Source organism: Bos taurus, chromosome 21, assembly GCF_002263795.3.
Source record: "Bos taurus isolate L1 Dominette 01449 registration number 42190680 breed Hereford chromosome 21, ARS-UCD2.0, whole genome shotgun sequence".
In the NCBI taxonomy this organism is placed as follows: domain Eukaryota; kingdom Metazoa; phylum Chordata; class Mammalia; order Artiodactyla; family Bovidae; genus Bos; species Bos taurus.
In genome coordinates, this window is record NC_037348.1 from 33,292,270 (window position 1) to 33,302,140 (window position 9,871).

Consider the following 9,871-nt stretch of genomic DNA (forward strand, 5'->3'; position numbering starts at 1 on the left):
CCCTAAGTGGCCTGTGTGTGTAAGGTGTGTTATACAGAGGTTTTGGATTTTATATCATGGATGAAAGAGAGCTGATGAAGCGCTTTGTGCAGGCGGCATCCACTCAGATTTGTGGACGAGAGCTCTGTGGCAGCTGCGGGGGTGGAAGGCGGCCTCTAACACCAACCAGTTAGTTTCTGCTCTTTGTTCAGGAAATGTGTCCCATTTCCCATGGCCTCAATCTGCTTCCCATACTGCTTTCCACTCTTCTAGGACTTCTCTTAGTAGACAAAAGGTCTTCACTATTCCACTCCAGTGTACTAGTATCCTGCGGAGAAATGTTCAGAGGGATCCAGGTCAGATCTTGTCTGACATGCAGTTGTTTCTTTGTGTTGATCAATTCTGGGAACGGATCTGGGCAGAAGCTGTGGTTAAGCAGAGCCTAATTACACAAATTCAGCACCCCATTGGAACTAGCCTCAGTGTTGGGCTCTTAGAGGGCCACTCAGGCTGACACTGTAAAATTGGAGAAGGAAGAAACCCCCTTCCCTACCCAGTAATGACCCAGCTGGCCGCAGATTTAAGCATGCCTACATCAGTAAGCTGCTTCCTGAATTTAGGTCAATTCTGTAATAGGAACATCGTGTTCCCCTTGCCAAAAAGCATGTTGTAGGCTGCTTAGAGGTTTAGTCTCTGTTTAATGATCTTCTGAATGCTCTAGTTTGTGCTCTCAGCAGCCAACTGTATCATTTCAGGAGCTGTGCATGCCAGTATCAGTAGAGACTTGACCAGGCTCTGCCCAAAAATAATCGGGTCTGGAAGGACTACTTCCCTCAAAGAATGCTCTCTGGGGACAGATGCAGGAATCAAAGAACGTAGCCAAACATCACCACGTACAACTTGATACTGTTAAATGGTACCTTGAAGGATGTTTCTCAGGGGTATGCCCTCATATTTTTAAATGAGCCAGTATGATTTATCAATCACTGAATAGAATGTGTCTCCTGGTCATATTTCTCTGTGAATTATGAAATCACCCCCTGCCACCCATTTCAAAGACGGTTGTGTTGTCAGTTTCTGTGATTGGATACTACTTATTTTAAGGTTAACTCCAAATTTAGATTGTAGAGGAAATGGAGAAGAGAGAGGTGGGACTTAAGGACATGGTGACTCGCTAGCTGTGAAATGAAAGAAATGGACAGGAGGAGGAGGAAATGGCAACCCACTCCAGTATTCTTGCCTGGGAAATCCCATGGACAGAGGAGCCTGGCGTGCTACAGTCCATGGGGTCGCAAAATAGTCGGACATGACCGAGTCATGTCCAACAACGACAAAATGTGAATGAGTGTAAAAAGTGTGAAGTGTTGATTTGGGAGGTTTCCGGTTTTGGCAAGTAGGCAAATTTACAAATACCAAATCTGTGAAAAAGGAGGACTGAGTAATTGTCTTGCCATAAATTATGCATAAAGACATTAAGAAAAAAAAAAAGAAATGGACAGGAATCATCAGAATGATTCTTAAGTTCCTAACTTGGGTGCCTAAATGCTATTAACAAGGACAAGCATTTCAGGAAGAACATGACTGGGAGGGACTCCGGGGCTGAAGGATAATGAGCTCAGTTTGGGACAAGCCGAGTTTGAAATGAGTGGGAGAGTGACTCGTCAGTAGTCAGGCCTTAATTCAAGTCTTCATCATTTCTCTGCTGCAGCAGTACCAGTGTCTCTCACCTGGGTTTCCTGCCACCAGTCTTCCCCACCTCCCCCTCAGCTCTAGTCAGTCTCTGTTACAACAACTGGCAGAGTGACCCTTTGTAAAAATGCAAATCTGACCATGTTACTTCAAGGACTTCCCATGGCCTGCAGTGTACACGTAAAGCTCCTCGGCCTGCTGTGCGAGTTTCTTCATGACCTGGCCTTAGTATATCTGTCTCGTCTCATGGAGTACCTTGCCGCTTTTACTGCCTCCTTTCTAGCCATGCTGCTTTATGGTTTAGTACAAACACGTGTTTCATACTTCTCCCCCCCAACCCCCAAGCCAGCCCTCCTCGCTCTGATTTCATCCACTTGATGGATATACCTACCCATCTGTGTTTTTGGCTGCTCCAGGTCTTAGTTGTAGCACACGGGATCTTTTGAGTTGTAGCATGCAAACTTTTAGTTGCGGCGTGTGGGGTCTAGTTCCCTGACCAGGGATCAAACCCAGGCCTCTTGTGTTGGGAACATGAAGTCCTAGCCACTGGACCACCAGGGAAGTCCCTACCTATCTACATGTTGAATAGACAAGATACCTGTTTGGAACATTACCTCTGCAGGTGGAATTAGCCATTCTCGTCTTTGTGCCCTCCCCATTCCATTACATATCTATTTCCCAAAGTCAGGATAGTCTCCAAGACTGTCCTTTGATTTGATAATTCACCAGAAGGACTCAGCACACTCACCGAAAACTGTTTGACTCCCAGTTACAGTTTATCACAGTGAAATGAAACATTTAAGTCAACCAAGGGAAGAAATGCATGGAGTGGAGTCCAGAAAACTTCTGAACAAGGATCTTGCCCACTGGTCTTCTCCCAGTAGCATCATGGACAGCTTTAAATTTCCTAGTAATTGTGTGACAAAACTCATGGAATATTGCCAACCAGAGAATCTCACCTGTACCTTGGTGTTCAAAGTTTGTTATTGAACTTGGTCATACAGACCTGGTTGGCCGACCTCATTCTCCAGCCGCTCCTGAGGTCTGGCTGATAACATGTCACATTGCTGGATTATCTGGTGAGGCAAAAGATACCCATGCAAACAAAGACATTATTGTTAGTCAAGACATTCCAAGGGCTTAGAGGTTACTTCCCAGGAGCCAAGGGCAAAGGCCAGCCTCTCTTTGGGCAAGGTTGAATTATTTATGACATCCTCTATTAGATGGTAAGCACTTTGAGGTCAGGGACTTGGTTTTATTCATCTTTCAGTGCCTGGTGCCTGGCACTATGACTGGTACTTGCACCAATATGTGTTTGCTGAGTGAATGAAATGATGAGCTGGAATGAGAATGCAGTCTGGAGGGGAACCCCTCCCCCCTCTCTCATGCCCAGGGCAGTGACCCTGGGGAGAAGATTGAGAGGAGGTGTGTAAGCTGCTAACAGGTAGTTGGATATGCTACAGACTTCTAAGAATAAGAACTGTATTTAACTCGTGAATGTGATTAAAAGGAGAGCCATAAAAGGGGACATCCTGGGCAGTCCAGTGTTTAAGTCCTACTGCAGAGGGTGCAAGTTCCTTGATCCCTGGTGGGGGAAACTAAGATCCTGCACTTGCCACCTGGTGTGGCCAAAAAAAAGGGCAGCCACAAAAACCACACTGCATACCTTGGAGGAGGGAAAGAAATGACCTTCCCAGCTATAGACTTCCTTTCTAACAGAGAAATCAATAAAAAGCTCAGCTGGTAAAGAATCCATCTGCAATGCAGGAGACCCCAGTTCGATTCCTGGGTCAGGAAGATCCGCTGGAAAAGGAAGAGGCTACCCACTCCAGTATTCTTGGGCGTCCCTTGTGGCTCAGCTGGTAAAGAATCCACCTGCAATGTGGGAGACCTGGATTCAATCCTTGGGTTGGGAAGATCCCCTGGAGGAGGGAACAGCTACCCACTCCATTATTCAGTTCCATGAAGTGTATAGTCCGTGGGGTCACAAACAGTCGGAGACGACTGAGTGACTTTCACTTATATATGTATTTAATTTATTTTAGGCTGCGTTGAGTCTTCATTGTTGCGCTTGGGCTTTCTCTAGTTGTGGTCGGGGCTTACTCTTCACTGTGATCACAGGCTTCTCTCTGTGGTGGCTTCTCTTGTTGCAGAGCATGGGCTCAGTAGTTGCAGCTCCCAGGCTCTAGAGCACAGGTCAGCATTTGTGGTGCACAGGCTTAGTTGCTCCATGGCATGTGGGATCTCCCTGGACCAGGGATCGAATGTCCGCTGCATTGGCAGGTGGAGTCTTAACCACTGGACCACCAGGGAAGCCCAAATGTGTCTTTTTGAATTATGATTCTCTCTGGATATATGCCCAGTAGTAGGATTGCTGGGTCACATGAGAGTAGTTCTATTTTTAGTTTTTGAGGGAACCTCCATAGTGGCTGTACCAGTTTATATTCCCACCAACAGTATAGGAGGGTTCCCTTTTCTGCACACTTTTCCCAGCATTTATTGTTTGTAGATTTTTTGATGATGGCCATTCTGATGGGTTTGAGGTAACACCTAATGTGCTTTTTAGCTATCTGTATGTCTTTGGAGAAACATCTATGTAGATCTTCCACCCATTTTTTTAAATTGGGTTGTTCATTTTTTTGATATTGAGCTGCAAGAGCTGTTTGTATATTTTACAGATTAATCCCTTGTAAGTTGCTTCATTTGCAAATATTTTCTCCTGAGGGTTGTCTCTTTGTGTTGTTGATGGTTTCCTTTGCTGTGTAAAAGTTTTAAAATTTAATTAGGTCCCATTTGTTTATTTTTATTTTTATTACTCAAGGAGGTGGGTCAAAAAAGAAAGTGTTCTGCCTATGGTTTCCTTTAAGAATTTTATAGTATCTGGCCTTACATTTAGGACTTTAATCCATTTTGAGTTTATTGAAATGGTTGAATGGCATCACTGACTCAATGCACATGAGTTTGAGCAAGCTCCGGGAGTTGGTGAAGGACAGGGAATCCTGGCATGCTGCAGTCCATGGGGTCACGAAGTGTCGGACATGACTGAGTGACTGAACTGAGTTTATTTTTGTGCATGGTGTCAGGGAGTGTTCTAATTCATTCATTCCCACGGAGTTGTCCAGTTTTCCCAGCACCGAGGATTGATGAGACTGTATTTTCTCCACTGTATATTCTTGCTGAGGCTGTTCTTAATACACTTTCACTACTGCTAGCTTCCCAGTACTCTCAGGCCCCTCTACACCTCACGTCTGCCTTGTTATTAGATAGCAGATACTCTTCGGGGAAGACGGAGCAGGAGGTAAGTCACAATCAATCAGGGCCCAAGATCAAACTTCTCAGTACTTGGAGGGGGAAACAGAATTTAAAAATTAATCTGGTTCTTCTTTTGATGTAAAGATTGAGTATAATAACAAAAGCCTAAGACAAAGTGGGACTCAAAAATCAGCTCATCTTACCAAAGGAACCAGTCATACGCTGGCTAAAAGCTCAAAGCTTATCAATCTTTCCTGCCCTGTGTATGTGAAGGCATAAAACAAAAGATCATGCTTGCTTAAAAATATATGTTGGACTTTGCTGGTGGTCTACTGGTTAAGAATCCACCTGGCAACACAGGGGACATGGGTTTGATCCCTGGTCCAGGAAGATCCCACATGCCCTGGAACAACTGCTGCCTGTGCTCTGGAGCCTGGGAGCCGCAATGACTGAGCCCAGTTGCTGAAAGTACTGAAGCTCAAAAACCTTAGAGCCTGTGCTCCACATCAAAAGAAGCCACAGCAATGAGAAGCTTGTGTGCTACAATGGAGAGTAGCCCCTCTTCTGCAACTAGGAAAAGCCTGCCTTCAGCAACAAAGACCCAGTGCAACAAAAACTAATAAAAAAATATATAAAAAAGACACATGTACCCCAATGTACATTGCAGCACTATTTCCAATAGCCAGGGCATGGAAACAATGTAAATGTCTATCACAGAGGAACGAATAAAGATGTGTGCATGTATATAATGGAATATTACTCAGCCGTAAAAAGGAATGGAATTTAGGTCATTTATAGAGACTGGCAAACACAGTGAAGCAAGTCAGAAAGAAAAACAAATACCATATATTAATACATGTGGAATCTGAAAAAAATGGTATAGATGATCTTATTTACAAAGAAGAAATAGAGACACAGACATAGGGAACAAACATGGATAGCAAGGGAGAAAGGGTGGATAGGATGAATTGGGAGATTTGGACTGACTGACACATATATATATATACACTATTGATACTAAGTATAAAATAGATAACTAATGAGAACCTACTGTATAACATAGGGAACTCTGCTCAATGCTTTGTGGTGACCTAAATGAGAAGGGAATCCTTCTCTAAATCCCCCAAAAGAGGGGATATGTGTATGTGTATGGCTAATTCACTTTGCTGTAGAGCAGAAACTAACACAATATTGTAAAGCAACTATACTACTATACTCCAATAAGATTTAAAAAAAACAAAATGATTAAACAAGGGGAAAAAAGACAAACCTAAAGACTTAAAAACAGAGCTACCATATGGTCCTGAAATCCTACTCTTAGACATGTATATAGAGAAAGCCATAATTCAAAAAGATACATGTACCCCAGTGTTCACTGCAGTGCTATTTACAATAGCCAGGACACGGAAGCAACCTAAATGTCCACTGACGAGTAATGGATAAAGATGTGGCACGTATATACAATGGAATATTACTCAGCCTGAGAAAATGAAATAATACCATCTGCAGCAACATGGATGTACCTAGAGATTGCCAGGCTGAGTGAAGTAAGTCAGAAAAAGACAAATATCATATGATATTACTTATAGGTGGAATCTAAAAAAAAAAAGTGCAAATAAACTTATCTACAAAACACAAATAGAGTTACAGATGTAGAAAATATATTTATGGTTACCAGGGGGTGAGGGTAGAGGGAAGGTACATTGAGAGATTGGGATTGACATATATACACTGCTGCTGCTGCTAAGTCGTTTCAGTCGTGTCCGACTCTGTGTGACCCCATAGACGGCAGCCCACCAGGCTCCCCCGTCCCTAGGATTCTCCAGGCAAGAACACTGGAGTGGGTTGCCATTTCCTTCTCCAATATATACACTAATATATATAAAAGAGATAATTAATCAGGACCTACTGCTGCAGGGGATCCCAACCCCCAGGCAGGACTGGTACTAACCAGTCCGTGGCCTGTTAAGAGCGAGGCTCCACAACAGGAGGTGAGCAATGGGTAAAGCCGAAACCATCTCCCCCACCCCTAGTCCATGGAAAAACTGTCTTCCACAAAACCTGTCCCTTTCCTCAAGAAGGCTGGGGACTCCTGACCTACTGTATAGCACAGGAAACTACAATACTCTGTAATGGCCTATATTGGAAAAGAATCTAAAAAGAATGGATATATGTATATGTATCACTGATTCACTTTGCTTTAGACCTGAAACTAACACAACATTATAAATCAACTATAGTCCAATAATCATAAGAGAATGGCCTCAGGCAGCAAATAACTGAGGGAAGGGACAGAGTCCCCAAAAGTAGGATGCGTACATTTGTTTCTCACATCCATTTCACGAGATGGTGAGTATTTTGAAAAGTTGATTTTTTAAAATCTGCTTTGATGAGGCACAAAAATGACCCCAGAGGCAGCCTTGGAAACTGGGAGGTAGGCCTCACTTTTGGATCCAGCCCAGGAGCATACTTCCCATCTTCAGGGACAATGTGGAACTGGAAGAGGCAAATTTTGAAACCTAGAGAGCTCTTCTGGCTGGGGCTTTGCACAGACCATCAACATTTTTAGCAAACTTCCTCCATTCCTCCCTCCGAGGGGGTTGGCAGTCTTTCAAGTCTTCTGTCTCTCCCTCTGTTTTTGCCCTTCAGGTTTTCTCTGCACTCAGTCTGGGAAATAAACGATGGAACTCAAATCTGTCAGTTCTGCTTCTCATTAACAAAACTTTTAACAAAACTTTTTAAAAGGAAGTTGAAACTGGCTCAAATAAAGATCTATCTATGGACCTTATGCATTCTTCTCTGGCCTCCCCACTAACACAGGTAAGTCAAAGAGTAAAGTAACTAATTGGTACCTTGCACCTGTATTGAATATTTTCCCAGGAGCAATTAAGTATCCAAGGTAACCAAACCTATTTGGCACTCTTTGACAGGAAATGGACCTTGTTTAGGGCTTCCCTGGTGGCTCAGTGGTAAAGAACTCACCTGCAAAGCAGAAGATGCAGGAAACGCAGGTTCAATCCCTGGGTTGGGAAGATACCCTGGAGGAGGGCATGGCAACCCACTCCAGTATTCTTGCCTGGAGAATCCCATGGACAGAGGAGCCTGATGGGCTTCAGTACATAGGCTCACAAAGATTCTGATTCAATTGAAGCGACTGAGCATGAACGCATGGACCTTGTTTGCAAAAAAGGATGGGTCCATTCTTTTAGCAAACTTTGGTTGAGTACCAGCTTCTCTGAACTATATATTATGCCAGGTTCTGAAGGGACAGCAATGAGTAAGACATTAAGGAACCCTCAAGGAACTCATGGTGCCCTCAAGGAACTCATGGTGCCTTCAAGGAACTCATGGTCTAGTGGGGGAGACCAGACAAATAAGCAAATAATTACAATTCAGACTGTTGGGTAAACTCTAGACAATGGGTATCAGGTATAGACGTAACCGACTCAGTTCAGTTCAGTTCAGTCGCTCAGTTGTGTCTGACTCTTTGCGACCCCATGAATTGCAGCACACCAGGCCTCCCTGTACATCACCAACTCCCAGAGTTCACTCAAACTCATGTCCATTGACTTGATGATGCCTTCCAGCCATCTCATCCGACATAGACTAGTAACCGATAAATCCGTGATCTGGGAGTGGTAGATAGGGGTGTTGGATAAGAAAACTGTGTGATGAAGAAGACAGATCATATTTTAGCTTAGAGAAAAAGGAAAAGAATAGAAAAAAGCAGAGAATAGCAGTAGGTAAATACCAGGCCCTAAGGTATTTGGTAATGGGGAACTGTTATCTATACAAGATTTTTCACCTTCCTTACTTTGGCCATCCTAGTGATTATAGATTTGGCCTATGAATAAACGAGAACAAATTTTTACCCTAGATATTGGTTAGTAGTATGACCTTATTCAGAGAAGGCAATGGCACCTCACTCCAGTACTCTTGCCTGGAAAATCACATGGACAGAGGATCCTGGTAGGCTGTAGTCCATGGGGTCGCTAAGAGTCAGACACGACTGAGCAACTTCACTTTCTCTTTTCACCTTCATGCATTGGAGAAGGAAATGGCAACCCACTCCAGTGTTCTTGCCTGGAGAATCCCAGGGACAGGGGAGCCTAGTGGGCAGCCGACTATGGGGTTGTGCAGAGTCGGACACGATTGAAGCGACTTAGCAGCAGCAGCAGCAGCAGCATGACCTTGTTATTTTTTTATGTTTTTGATGTGGACCATTTTTAAAATCTTTATTGAATTTGTTACAATATTGCTTCTGTTCTATGTTTTGGCTTTTTGGTCTCAAGGCATGTGGAATCTTAGCTCCCTGACCAGAGATTGAACCCACACTGCCTGTATTGGAAGGCAAAATCTTAACCACTGGACAGCCAGGGTAGTCCCTGGCCTTACTTAATCTGTATCTGTCTTTTACACATGTCTTTCATAGGCAGTAGATATTTTGGAGCGATATTTAAGAGAACCTTTAGATTTTAGAAGTAAAGGTATTATGGGGGAAACTTTACAAAATTCTAATCACAGCTTTGGAAATACTTCTATGCCTAGACTCAAACAAATATTTAAAAAGGCAGGAGAAAATGGTAAGACAGAGCTCTCAGTGTTAAGGTGGCTGTCTCATTGATTCAGTCATTCAACACATATTCATGAAGGACCTGCCTACTAGGTACTAGGCTCTAGGCACTGAGGGTACCAGGGCCAGCAAGACAGATGTGGCTCCTGCCTTCCTGGCTAAGCAGGCAGACACGAGGCCAGTGAACATGGAAACTCATGCATAATTACTGATTGTGATCAGCTCTCTAATAAAGGATAAGAAGGTGCTAGGAGAGAGTAACAGGGAGCAGTTCAGGGAGTAGTCAAGGAAGATCTTACTGAGGAAGTGACTTTTGAGCGAGACCTTAAGGATGAGTCAGATTCGTCTGGTGAAGGAGGTGGGAGGAAGGAGAGAGTA